This window comes from Saccostrea cucullata, unplaced genomic scaffold, assembly GCF_032062105.1.
Source record: "Saccostrea cucullata isolate Sc308-1 unplaced genomic scaffold, CSIRO_AGI_Scuc_v1 ctg1095, whole genome shotgun sequence".
In the NCBI taxonomy this organism is placed as follows: domain Eukaryota; kingdom Metazoa; phylum Mollusca; class Bivalvia; order Ostreida; family Ostreidae; genus Saccostrea; species Saccostrea cuccullata.
The window spans coordinates 68,487-83,629 of NW_026941581.1; the positions used below are offsets into that span (position 1 = coordinate 68,487).

General features: G+C 36.6%; 1 long non-coding RNA gene and 1 pseudogene across 1 annotated transcript; both read right to left on the reverse strand.

The window, feature by feature from the left end:
- Positions 1 to 11,807: 11,807 nt before the first annotated feature.
- LOC134258098 (uncharacterized) lies at positions 11,808 to 13,347 on the reverse strand. The gene is made up of 3 exons (XR_009990073.1): positions 13,141 to 13,347; positions 12,257 to 12,414; positions 11,808 to 11,927 (listed from the first exon to the last, which is right to left on the reverse strand). It is a non-coding gene; the product is annotated as an uncharacterized LOC134258098 (long non-coding RNA).
- A 116-nt stretch (positions 13,348 to 13,463) lies between these two features.
- On the reverse strand, positions 13,464 to 14,916 carry LOC134258100 (uncharacterized; annotated as a pseudogene).
- Between the last annotated feature and the right edge of the window lie 227 nt (positions 14,917 to 15,143).

Here is a 15,143-nt window from a genome sequence, read left to right on the forward strand (position 1 = left end):
TGGAAAAAAAAACAAAAACAACGTAAATCCGTAATTAATAAAATTATAAGAGGTTATACAATATTATTGGAATTTTAGTTTACCAGTAACCATGAATACCAGGAGGAGTTAAAACAGTTTGAGGAGGGCCAGAGACCGCCATTCCCGTTTTCGGGAATGTACTGTCCAGTAGAGCCATGCACTGGGGGAAAATTCTATTCAAGGTATGGACAACTACTGGACCACTGGATAGATATCCACAAAGTGTCCAGACGTCTCTTCAAATGCAAATCCTGTAAGCGATGTTTTAAGGTGATGGCCCAAGCAAGAAGGCATGTTTCCGCGATGCATCGGATAGAAAACCTGGACGGACTTCTAGTGGAGATTGATGTGTGTAACAGGAAGTTCAGGGATCCAGGGGAGGCACTTCTTCCAAGAAGAATGACCACCAGTGAGGAGAGGGATTGCCAGAGAGAGGAGGAAAGGAGGAAGAGGCAAGCTATTCGAGAGGTGAGCGAGAGGAATCCCTTGTTCGATCCAGAAAGGTTAATTCGAACCAATGCCACAATTAATAGAGACGAAGTGAAGGGAACGCCACCCGCTTGCGCCTCTCGTTAAAGAGAAAGATTTGTGAATAGATATATTTGAATTAAAAACAAAAGATGGACAGTAATTGTTAAAACCTATCTCTAATAATTATTTGTTAATTGATAGTTTTGTATATTAGTTTTGTATATTATTATTATCATTGATATTGTGATTATTTTTGTTTTGAATGAGTTTTATGCTTTGTTGATTCATGTGACAAAATAAAAGTAATTTTGTCTTAAGGGGGGAGGAATGTGATAAAAATGTGATAAAACTCATTATTTTATCCCTATTATCATTACATTTCTGCATTAAATAAGGCCTCCCATTGTTATTATTAAGTGTAAGGATATTTAACTTATTTGACACTTAGTCTAGGGACAGTATTTTTCTTAAAGTCAATTGTTTACTTACCTCACGTTTTTAGACATCTTTGTTTACTATAGACGTCCATATTGCCCTTAAATCCATAACTCTATATCTTAAACGTAATCTGATAGGTTTGAAGTCTATTATCTTGTCCAGTAATATGGGTTTTAACAGTTCTCGGTTGGGTGACCATTTCTTTTGTGTACTCACCGTATATAAGGCCGTGTTTCGAGTAGGTCGGCGGACTGCTCTCCAAGCGTCCACTGCTCTGCAGCCTTACCACGGGTAAGCTAATCTTCCCGTATTCTGAGCACTTTGTACTGTTTTCGGTACTTAGTTATTTGAGCACAATTCAAAATTATCCAAAAATATTCTAACATTCAGGTTCGGCGCCATTGTGGTCTACTAGATATTTGCATTTCGATCCCGATCTAAATTCTCATTATCAAAATTACCTTAAGCTAAATCTTAAGCTAAATCTTCTAAATAAATAAAGTTACAATACCTATTGAATTTCAAGATTATTTATAGGGTTATTTCATTAATTCCTCTCATTTTTCATATCTATTTTTCATTGTTTTGTATAACTGGAAGTACCAGTCCATGTCATTTCATTGTTCATTGTAAATAAATAAACATCATATTTTCATCATTATTACCTTTGTCTTATTTTATGATCATCAGGTAGAATTCTCAGGTGAATACTCCCTCGAACCTGACTGTCCCAAGAGCAGAATAATTTATTATTCCCCTCTTGGGGTTGCAGTCATATTACAATATTTTCTGTAAAAGATTGAGATGGCCCAATCCTCAAGTTTTGAAAAATACAAAACTACCCCGGTAAACTTTCATAATCCTGATAACGAAGCAGATTTCAGGAAATGGGGATTTTTTTTTTTACGATTTGATTGCAACATAACCCCATCAAATTGTCTCTTACACTAGTAAACACCGAATAAATTTAGAACGACCAAGGCAACGATTTTATATTAAGTAAAAAGTTAGGTCGTTCACTGTTAGTTCGTACTACCTGTAATTAAACTGAACAATAGGACAAATACCACCAAGTGTTTTCCCATAAACTTTAATACAAATTCCAATCACTATCAGTTATTTATGTAATCAATTTTAAAAAAAATCAGTCACTTTAAAGCAAAGTCCAACGCCTCTTCAAAATTTTACTACGAAAAAATATACACTGCCTCGGCGTTTTTAACTATACTGGTAAGAGAACAGAACAGCTTATGCGATAGTAATGCGCCCGGCGTCCGTCTGTCTGTATACAATTTTTCAAAATGGTACTCCTCCTACAGTTTTATTCTGATTTCAATATTACTTGGCACACAAGTAGACTACATTAAGATACATAGAATAGTGCATCGTTCATTGATTTCGATGAACGGTGTTGCCATGGTTACGAAAAATAGAATTCTCTATGAAATTCCTTTCCTTCACTACTCCTCCTACAATTTTAGTCTGATTTCAATATTACTTGGGTCACAAAAAGACAACACTTATATACATAGAATAGTGCATTGATTTTTGATTTCGATGAACAGTGTTACTATTGTTACTAGAAATAGAAATCTGTGAAATTTCTTTAAAACGCTACTCCTTCTAAAGTTTTAATTTGATTTCAAAATAGGTTTGTATACTACTAGACTACACAATGATACGTAAAATAGTGCAATGGTTTTTGATAAGTACAAACCAGTAGAGCTACAGTCTCGTTTCCAACTGGTGTAGATTCACACTGAATGAAATTCTCCAACAAAATATTACCTCTCATCTCAAGTCGACCTATATCTTATCACACATTCTTATAAGTATCATCTTATTTTCGTCATTTATATTTCACTGTCAAATTCCACTACAAAGAATTTCGGTTAATGACCAATCAGGACTCCTGGCAGCTTTTTTCCTCCGCTCTACTCTGGGTGTCCAAAATGGCGGCCCCCTGTGGCTAGGCAAGTCTGGTGTTTTTCCAACAATGCTCATTACCGACCGCCATTCGGCATAGCGGGGTAACGGACTACGCTATAGTACGATAAAAAAGGTTTTTAATGCAATAAAACTGTTTATTTATGAATGCACAACTTGATTAAACATTATCATAAACTTATACTGCGATATTTGTTTCAAATATTTTTTTAGCGATATTTTGACAAAAAATAACATCCACAAAATCAACTGTAAGAGGAAATGAGAAAAAGCAGCAGACCAGACCGGTATTAAAACCCGGGCCCCCAGAAACACCGGTCAGGTGCTTAACCAACTGCTATCTGACCACCAGCGATCGAACCCGGCCGACCGCCACATTCCTCCCTCCTTAAAGGTCTGGCCTATCAAAGACCCCAGCCCAGGCTCATCCCTGACAGGACTTTAATCTGTCAGTTCCAGGGCATGACACAGCACTAAATGCAATAGGGAAGGAGAAAATGCAGTTGACCAGACCGGATTTCGAATCCGGCCGGGCCCCCTGAAACTCCGTTCAGGTGCTCTACCAACTGAGCTATCAGGATACCAGCGATCGAACACGACCGACCGCCACAAAACGCATTTTAAAGATTACTAATACTAGTACCCCGACCTCGATATATATTTTGTATCAGACTCACTTACTAAAGTCTAACAACTTAATTTTATCTAATTCTAAAGAGCATGCATGTATGAATATTTGAACAATGAGATATTTCAACTTGTTCAAATATAAATAAGATCAGGGTCAAACGATAAAACGTAACCTAAAGTCAATAAATGAATAACTCCTAAAATAAGGAAAATCATACTAATTTTATTCAAAATATATACTCACCAAAAAAAAAAAACACACACACACATATGCAAAACAATATGAAAATCTAAGTTTGCAGTTTAAACCTTTTTCTTTTTAAGCGATTTTAGAGTGTTTTGTGATAAAAATCAAACATGTCCTATGTTGCAAATTGAAAATTCAAGTTGATGTCATTTCCATCGCCCCCAAATTCAAGGGGGCATAACATTACGTACTGTGCGACGTCTCAATGCTAAGTGTGTTTCCAATGTAAGAATATCGTGCAGGAATACCATCTCTTTTCATTCTCTTGCGAACAATTTATGCACTTGTATGCGGATTTTTTCAGCTAGCAATTTAAGCAGCAGTTTTTTTTCAGCAAGTTCTAAACAGCATTAGGTGTTGAAGGAGGGGGGTCTGACGGTCCTGCCTTGTTTTGATTACCTGCAGTTGGCCAAATAATGGTCTTTAGACGTCAGTTTAACGGTTGCAAAGCCCATCGATTTATTCCAAATACAGTTACAACTTCCTGTTGCGTGGCTCCATTTAGTATCATCGTTAGCCTGGTTGTATTCATCTTTGTTTTGGCGTGGCATTGCAGCATCAACACTGCAATCAAATCTTGAATATGGGTTTAATAGGAGTGTTAATAGTTTTTCTAAATCCAAAATATCAACGAAAATAGACATCCAATTTAGAAGAAATCATAAACAACAATACTTTCATAAACATGTTTAATAAGGGGAGGTAATGCAACACTTGGGTTTTTTAAAACCCATGTTAACCTTTAAATTGGTCACAGGTATCCAATGATATCAAAAATAGTTGTTCTATTTACATTTTAAAAATATCGTTGACAATTAAAACAATTTGCGTTTCCTTTTTGATGAGTATATATATTCATTGTGTGAAGTAGTAAAACATACAAATAATAGTTTAATTGCCTAAAATTATAAAATATTACCAGCGTAATTCCTTTAAGTAGGACCGGGCGTAGCAGTTATTTATTACGAAAATTTGAAGTCAGTCGTCGTGCGTTTCTTAGGAGTTAAAACAGTTTAAATGATAAGATGTCAACGGGCCTTATAGGTCACTTGAGTATCATTGAACAACTTTCCAAAAATTGAATATGTGTGGTGTTTTAAACCAGATGCCATGATGAGTTTTAAAAGAGACTTCATTGCTGATCGTCATTAGAATGCTTACTCTAGTTACTTTCTACCCAGAGTTACATCAGAGTAACAAAGAGAAAATGCATTTCAACTTTATAACCAGCCATGCACCCTACAACATAGGAACCACTGACCATTGGGCCATAAATTTCAAAATATTGGAATTATCATCATTAATTTTATTCCATCATAAATGGTTGATTCATTATCTTCAGACTATGTACTGTGTATCAATGAAACATAAAATAAAAAAAATTTGATAGATACACCTCTCTTCGTCATAAATATATATACCAAGATCATTGGCATAATACCTGGGAGCAACGGAAACAGTTTCAAAGAATTTATGCATTTAACTATATATAATCATAAGAGCCCCGCCCTAAAACCAGAACCCCTGACCCCGGGGCCATGAAATACATTTTTAGGTGATACATCTCTTATAACTCTGTACATAGTTTATTGTTAAATATCAAAGAGCAGAGCAAGATTTTCAAAGAAATAATGCACTTTTACTATATGACATATAGAGCCCCACCTTAACACCAGAACCCCTGACCCTGGGGCCATAAAATTCACAGTTTTGGAAGATGCACTCCGGACATGAAAAGGATTTCTTCTGTGTGGCTGAGAAAGAGGAAAAACAGTTTCATCGACGTGGAGTTTGACTTTCTTATGTTTCCCGATCTCATTGAACATTTTGGGTACTTTTGACACAAAGAGGGTGTGTGTATAAGACGGTTGTGTTGATATGTCTTCTTCATGCATTCAAGATTTGGAGACGATGAAACTATACCGCTTCCATACAGTTCGTCTACGGAATGTATTGGGCATCACAGGGCGAAACAAATTCTAAGATCCAGAGGTTGTCCTCCACACGCCTTTTTACACCCATTTTACGTCTTCTAAACTTGCGTCTACATGCGTCAAGTGGTCATCTGGGGATTCCCCTAACCCTACAGAGTGACAGATATTCATCATACAGCACTCAATCAGAAATATCTGTGGGCAGACTTTTCTTCAATTCATACAGATTTTCTAGTTCTGGTCCTGTCCATCTGAGTCTTTTATTGGCGGGATTATGTGCAATAGCTTGAAATGTGACATTCTCCTCGCTAATATCTGCTACTTCGAATGTTCTGCTTAGCAAAACAGATTCGTCAAACAACTTATCTGATGACTCCTCCATCTTTTCGCGTCTCAGGTCCCTGGCAGTGTGTGATGCTTTGGCAATAGTATTTTCAGTTTCACAGGGATGGTGTGGTGCATGCGAAATATTTTCTTCGTACCGATCACGCATTGATATGTGGAGGCCAAAACATCAAGGTCTTTGAGGCGGTGCTGAAGGACAGTTAGAGACAATTCTAGTTTCAGCAGTTCCGGATACGACACATACCACTATGCTTCATCAAGGCCACACATGAACAGAAGGATATAGAAATAACGAGCAGCATTCAATCTCAACGTCCATTAAACAAATATACAAAAATTAGGACAGAGCAAACACGGACCTCCGAAACATCAGAGATGGGATCAGGTGCCATGGAGGAGTGAGCATCCCCTGCCGACCGGTCCCACCCGCCGTGTGCTCGTTGTCATAATCAGGAAATAACGGAAAAAATCCGTGGTCAATTCAGTGTATAAATAATGGACTAACAATTGGTATGAAAAACGTCAGTCAGCATTTCATTCAATGATAAATTGTATTTGTTGACGAGGTCATTGTATCGACCATAGAATTTACGAAATGATGAATTTAAACGAGACTGTTGATTGCTTGACAATAATTTACCTCGTTTAAGCAATTGTTCATACGTAGAGTATGCTCTTGCGTATCGAATCAACTGAGATATAAATGCTCCGTATGCAGGTGATGAAGGTATATTGCTGCATAAGTAAGGGAAGTTGAAGATAGAAAAATTAAAGTCATCATGTGTATCATATAGCTTGGTTGTTAGATTACCATTAGTGTCTTTTTCAAGTAAAATATCCAAGTATTAAAGTATTTGCAAGAAACTGATTTTTACTGTAAAATCTAATGTATTTATGTATTTTAATGAAAACCATTTTTAATTATTTTAATTGAACAGCTTTACATTTTTAATTTTGAGGTCCGTCGGATGGGACGTTAAATGGTGCCCCGTGTCAAGGATTACAACCCCCTTCGCACGCAAAAGATCGTTTCCCTGATTTTCGAAAAAGAGTAGGCTCATTGGGGGCCGTCAGACAAACATAAAACTTTAAAAACTGGTCACATGATTTACTTTTTATCGCCGATATATGGCTGAAATATTGCCAATTCGGCGTAAAAAAATTAATCATTCAATCAATCAAATTGTCCAAGAGTTCTTTAGAATTTTTAAGATTCTTTTGACGTTTCGGAATCCAATATATATAAGGTAGTTTAAATTCATTTTGGCTCTGTGGAATATTAAAAGTATGTAAAACTGACAGGTGATTTTGAAAAATTTCTTCCTTAGAAAGAGAAGTTTATTCATAATTAGGATTACCACTTGTAGAATTAAAACCAAGTTCTTCTAGAATGCAATTTATATAATGAGCCTTACAAACGAAGACAATGTTGTAACCTGCTTTGTCGGCAGGAACCAGTACGTACTGATCGTGTTATCTAATTCTTTGTTCACTTCTGGTTTATTGAACACAGAAGGATAGATGGTTTTTATTTTGCCCCTCAATCTTTTAATACGCGACTTTAACATGGATCTGATACATTTAATCCATTCTGACGAGGTGTCAATGTCTTCTTTTTCATGTCTAGCCCATCGTCTGGCGTGATTTTCAACAGAATCCATAATATTTATGAAATTCCGACGCCAGTTGAAGGATTGGGGTTCCCTATATTTAGGACCTTTTAAAATAAGTGATCTAAGGTCCTCATTACGAACTATTTTTACGTCACCTGTAATAACGTGTCCAGCAGGACTATAGTTATAGGACGAAGAAGAACGAAAGGGGATTATTTTTCAGATAGTCGATATCCAGGCCATGTAAAGTGTTTTCGTAATTGAAAAGTTTGGAAGCAATGGTCGATGTATATTTGCAGGAAATACAAGGCGTAGTCTTTAACTTAAAATATGGTGGAATACAAGACTGGACCCTTTTGTGATTAAGAATATTACTTATATTAACCGCGTCAAATCCTTGGCAATTGGCATATTGAAGTTTAAGGAAAAGGCGGATTGTTGTAGCTGCATTTTCTTCCGTGAAACGTGCGGGTTTAAAAAGCCTATGATGTGCAATATCCATAATCACAGAACCGAGCCTATATTCAGGTGTCGAGGAATCTAAATTTGGATGTTCCTTGGTCTTTTCAAGAAGACTATTTAAAAGTTTCAAAGGGACAGAGTAAAGTTTGGTTCGAATATGATTTAGACCTAACTGTTGATTTACATAAGGTAGTAATGAATCAAAAGAGACGTCGTGTATTGCAGGTTTTATGTACGAACGATGTTCATGAATACGCTTACGTCTTTGAGTATTGTTAAAAAGTCCTATCACATTTACATTTTTACACTGCGGGCTTGTAAAAGCACTTTACTGTCTTTGCTAACTGCTGCCAGCTCAACGTTTTTCAGCTTCTGGAGAATGGGCTTCATCCACGTGAAGGAAAAATTAGGTCTCTTCAGCATGTCCTTCAATTTGCTCTGATGGATAAACCCTCCGGAGACTAGTTTCCGAATAATGACCTTGGTACAGCTTTGGCAGTAGGCGTCATACACTTCAGGATTTGCAGGGCTAAGCTGGATTCTCCATAGATGAAATCCATTCCAGATCAAACAAGGGTCCTTTATGTAATTAACGACCGGACTGCAGGGAAGAATTTAAAGGCACTGTACTTTAAACTTCCTATAACGACTTTGCGGATTTTCCCCGCCTTCCAGCGCCCGTTTAGTTCGTAGTCTGGCCCTGACTCCCCGTGTTCTGGTAGTTAGGCCTGTTATGTCGGTGATATTAATAAACCCGGTGCACAATCCCAATGCTGACTTCTAAGATCAGGACTGAAACTTGGTGGCCTCTCTGAAGGATAGACAGATTGATAAGGTACCCCTGGCACCGATCAGTTGCTCCACGCCGTGCTGCGACCAAACAAACCAATCCCTTGTACTCTATTCAATGTACAGGCAATATGAATAGTCTGATCTTGAACGAGGCTGGAGTCAAGCTGGACTCTTTATCTGTCTCTTTCGCAAAAAACGGAAAAGATAGAGGTAGGGTTTGAACCCGCAGGACTCTTCTACTCTCTAATGGCCTCATTGAGAGATATCAGGATGTCTTCCTGATTACCTGGCAATACATGCATTTTGGCTAAGTCTGAAAGAGCATTTCTGGACAGTTTCTGCAGGCATCTACCTTCCGTCACCATCTAAAGCAGCTGGTCCTTCCATATGGAAATCACCCCATTTAAGTATTCAGCTGATAACAAAAACACATCCTGGGAGGTTAAATAGTGAGACACTGCAACAGGCTGTGTGGAAACAGACAACTATAACACTCCCATCCAAACTCCCAAAAGAGTTGTTTTCCGTGGGTTTTCTGCAGAGTACACAGGGAATCCTTATACGAATGGAGATTGATGTGCTTCTTCAGGGTGGGAAAGACGGGTTTCATTGACCAGAGACTGATTGGCAACAGATTAAGGAACCGAACCGGAAACTGGACTGCTGCCAGTGAGGCAATACCCAGCACAATCCCATCCACATCTGGGACTACGTGCACACTTAGACACATAGACTTGGACATACATGTATTTGTGTTCCTGGTGATGATGGTCTCGTCCCGATGAAGAAACGTTTCAGCGCTACCATGTCGGTGAAATACCCTGCAGAAATTGTAGGTATTCTCTGTGGCTGTAATGAATATTGGTTGTCTGTCTTCATCCAAAAATAATTATCATGATGTGAAAATTTCTTCTTTTTTTAAATTAAGGATTGACACTTACAGTATTTTATTATATACTTAGTAAAAAAAAAGAAAGGACAAGATAGGGTATTTAAGACCAGTATTTGGTCCCTTTTTAGGGGGCCTTTCAGAATAATCCAACAATTTATCCATAGAAACATCTTGTCATCCATACCGCAAAGTAGGTATTGGTTGTAAGACTGTCATGCCCTATATCAGAAATGCTGCTATCTCTGACGTGCAAGTAACACCTACTCTTTTTCCCATTATTTTTCATTGTCAGGGCTATTGATTTCATAACATAGCTTTTGCCAGTGCCAGATGGCACAGGAATAGGAAGGTTGTGGCCCTCTGTCGCTATCTTCATTTTCCCCGTACTTTTTAATTCGAGAGTTATCTACAGAAAGCGACCTATCAGAGCGCAGCTTTTAAATTACTCCGGAAGAACATATGGAAAGAATTGTCGGCAGATCCAAATGTCGAAAAAGTGGTTAGTTATATGACTAACGGTAGGCTTTGATTAGAATTTGACTGAAGAATATCAAAGTTGAATCTATACTCCACTCACTCGTACTTTATTGGCAACTTATGTCGCCCAGTCCGGTCAAAATATGAGGTATGGAGTTTCCTATTTTAGATTCCTCCCTTGTGTATTTTTAGGTCACCTAAGTAAACTCAAGTGACCTATTGCTATCTGTTAAATAAATTATCTAAATTCAATTTTATCACCGAGTTTCAGCTGATGGTAATCACCAAGAGGATGCAGAGTACACTTCGTCTGAAAATGATGTTAACGTAGACATGGAAACAGCTACCTGTGCCAGTGATACCCAGCAAAATACTGTTGGATTTCAAGGTAACAATATTAATCTTGATTCTTTGATTCAAAGTAAGGTTTTACATAATTGACATAAACATCACTCATTTTCTTCAACAACATATTCATTGTATCTATACATGGCTATTTCGTTCAATATTTAATTCTTGTCTTGTAAAAGTAATAAAGTCATAGAATGGAGCACCAGTTATCATAAGTTGACCTTGCACTTGATACCAATGACAATGATTTCTCTTTAGGGTGTACTTTGAACTTGATTTTTTAAGAAAACATCTTGCTTTTCACAAGCCTCATCCATGCTCATATCTCTCACTGAATATGAGCATTTGATTTCAACAATACCAGTTATTGAATTCTCACAAAACTTGGCATCTGGTGTCGCACCAAAAAAGGAAAAAGTGGATTTATGACCAGTCCAATATCATGTATATAATTCCCTAAGCTTTTTATAAACAATTGGTTGGCTGTTTTTCTCATTTGCTTGTCCATATGATGTTGGAGCTGAAGTACAGGATTTTTTTTTATCAATGGTGTTTTTTTTTTAGAAATGCATCAGTTATTTCTTTTTGCCTGTTATCCTTCCCTTTCTCTGGGTAAACCATGCTGGACTTGTTGTTTGTCCTCTTGTTTCCTTTTCAATTTTCATTGCTCTTTCTTGGGAAATCATCAGGTCTTTCCATTGATCATTGCTCACGTGCAGGTCAATACAACGTAATATTTTTCTAACATAGTTGGATGTCATCCAATCAGATAGATGGAAATTATTCAATCATATAATAAAACAAAAAATTTTGGACAATGAATTCATTGATCTAAAATCCCTGCTGCATAATCAGTTTGACGTCCCTGTATCAGTTACCATTGAGTCAGGTTCCATAAACTTTCAACATGGCAACAAGTCAAAATTCCCATTAACAATTTATCAATGGACTTACACCTTCCTTATTTTCTCCTGCATCTTTCTCTTAAAATTCTGCAGTTTTGTTAGAGAGATTTACACATTATCCAACTATGGGGCAACTACTGGCCAAATCATATCCTTTATAAAACACATGCACATATATTTCCAAAGACAATTCAACAATTTGATAAGGTTCATAGCATGTATTTATTCATTAGAATTAAAATCTATTGGATATCATCATCAGCTGATGTCCACACACAAAGGCTGATTTGGCGTAGGGGTTTGCAAGAGTTGTCCTTCCTTTCCCTCGTCTAGAAGTGGATGGTGAGGTCTCTTTGAATTCAGGAGGATGACAGACCTTGTCCGTGCGCATCCTCTTGGTGACTGGAAAAGTTATAAAATAGGTAAACATTTCATATTCATATTTGTGCCACATTCATTACGTAGTTTATTTAAATTTACATTGAAGTAAATATTTACTTTGCATTTTAGGAAAATTATAACAGTTGTAGTATTATACGTGATATTACTTAAAAGCAAAAATAGAAAAAAAATATACAGACATTCATATTTGTATCACATTCAACATGTAATTTATTTTCTTTGAAGGTACTAGTAATATATATATAAAAATAGCATTTTAGGAATGGACATCAACTGTAGAATCAACAATGATACATTTTAATAGCATTTTATATAAAAGAAATTTGTACCTGCTTTTGTTTTCTTGTTTGGAGCTGCAACTGCAGATGTAGTAGACTGTTCTGAAGAAACTGCATTCCCTGCACTGGTGCCTGGAATGTCCTCCTCGGACGATACAACGATTGGTGATTTCCTCGCAAGGGATAGAGATTCTACAAATGGTAATATTCTAAATGTTGTAATTGTTTTTTTTAATTCATTTTTATTAATTTTTTGTGTTCAATATTAAATTCATTTTGATAATTAAATAATGAATTTATCTTGTTTATATTTAACTTATAGTAACTTGTTGCTTACTTTTCCTCTTTGTGTTCCTAGTCTGAACTGTGCTTGTTTCAACTGTGATTTCAACAGTGGTTGTTGCAACTGTTTGCTTACTTCTTTTCAATTTAGCTTTAATAATAATTTTTTTTTAAAAAGTCATACATTATTATAATTGCAATGTATTATATATTGAAATATTTATCACATCTTAACTTTCTAAATTCAAAATGTGAAGTTTGTATAATTTTATTTAAATACTAAGAATATTTCTGCTTATACCTTTCTCAGAGGGTGCATCTTGGGTCCTTCTGCCAGAAGTGCTTTGATTTTGGATTATTACTCGAGCTATGAAGACAAAAATGGTAATAATTATGATCATGCCTCACTACTTAATGTATTTACTTCATGTTTGTAATCCTTTATCGGACCTTCCAGAAAAAAAAGAAAAAAAATGGTTTATTGTAATACCTTCCACATGTACTGGCTTCAGTTGTCTTGCTTCTTCAGGAACTGATGTTGAATCTATAGAATAGAAATTAATAGTTTTAGTAAAAAATACTTTTTAATGTCATTATTTCATTTAGACACTAAGACACAAAAACTTTTTCATGCCTTTTCTTGTAGGGTTTACCTCCTGCAACGGAAAATTATGTTAAGGTTCTGTCTCCGTCAGCCTCAGCCCCAACCCTGCCAACATCTCCTCAAAGACTTTATCCAAAGAGGACTTCTCCATGAGACGTCTCTCCCGCAGCTCAATGGAGGAAAGCTCCCTGTTCGTCATAATATCAGAGCTGGTTTCCTCCACCGTACCTGAAAACAACTCTGCCGAAGGATTCACTATTTGCAACTCGGCCTCACTCTCCGCATCAGTGTTCTCTGATAAAAAGAAATTGAAAAAGTGACTTTGAATGCTGTGAATCTCAAATGACAAATGTATATTAACAGAATACGTATTTAAATATTCTGGATATTTGTACCTGGTCTGATTTCCCAGTCATCAATTTTCGACTGGATTTCAGGAATTCCTTCCCAGGAACTAAACAATGGTGTTGGATAAGTGTACTTAGGTGGACCATCCAATGGATATACGCTTCTCAACAGGTTAAAGAATGCTTCATAGATGTTTCCCCTCTCTGTCTGTCTCCACATGATTTCCACCAAATGACCTTCAAATTGAGGTAACTTTGTTCCAACGAGTTTCCTGAAATGGTCTTTTGCGTGCTTCCAGGCCCCTTCAATTCTGTTCGTATGCACAACTTCGATCTCTTGAGTCCTCGTATTAACGTACGTCTTCTTAAATGAATACTTGTGTAGTACCGTAAAGTGATCCTACCCCGCGTCATTGAGATGGCAATACGCAGACCAGACGTCACTGTATATTGTTGAGCCTTTTTCTACGTGGCGTTCAATGATAGGAAGAAGTGTGTCTTCGGATCTGTCTGACACGGGGTACATCACCAAAGTATTAGTGTCGCGTTCTACCAACCCAAAAATTCAAATCTAAACAGAAAAAAAAATATTTTGTAAAAATTATATTATATTACAAAATTAATATTGTATATAGATATCCTTGTAAATACATAATTTTTTTTTTCATTTCTTTGTTTTCAAACTAATACTACTGTTATGTCTTTCTTGTTAGTGTCCTTAACTTTAACATCACAGTTTGTATTGCATGCAACTACTTGTAAATTTTATATTTCTTTAATTGTACAATTTTTTATTTGCTGAGTTGCTTTTTACCGTTACTTAATAATTTTTGAAGCATGTGAGGCACACATTTCTATAATTTCAATTTGTATTGATTGGTTTATTTTTGTTGTAAACATTTATGATTACTTTTCATTTGGTGAGAAACGCCATCTTAATGTTTGTTTTAACACCTGTCCCCGCAGTCACGCATTTTAACGCATATACCATTTCCTATTTCTAACGCAAAATCACGCATTTACCGTTTCCCCGCAATCACGCATTTTCACGCACTTTAGAAAGTTCATTTAATCTTTAATTTATTGTCAAATTCCAACTATTTTATACTTGCTCAGGTCTCATAAAATAAGAAAAGTTATTTTCTAATAAAAATATTATTTCAGAATATTATTTACGCTAAACTTTAGAGAAATTTGTACCCCGCTATAAAGTGCTTGTGGGGAAATGGTAAAGTAATATTTCTATGATGCGAGGATTAAATGTATGTCGCATAGCAATTCTGTAAGTTGTAAAGAGTTAATACCTTTAGTCCACAATTAGGATTTCTTCTGTAGATTTTAACTCTTCTGCCAAATAGGGATTCATCTATCTCTATGACCACCTGTATTCTGTATTCACCGGAGTTCTTTGTAAAATTACTCTTTGAACAGCTCTCTGGTACACGTAAAACTCCCCCAGTTGACTGCTGGTGACCCATATGCCATTCCTGAAAATTGTGCACATAATGCTAGGCTACTCTTCTCCAGGTATGACTTTATAAAGACCATCATATCTTGCAGCATCAAATTGCTTTTGTCGAGGAAAGAAAACGTCCTGGACGACTTGGTATGGTCCCTGTTCTTGGAACAAGATCCCTGGTTCCGGGCTTGTACTTGGGGGCTGGGGTCGCAGGTCGGGGTGGTACGGGTGCGCCCTCCGATGCTG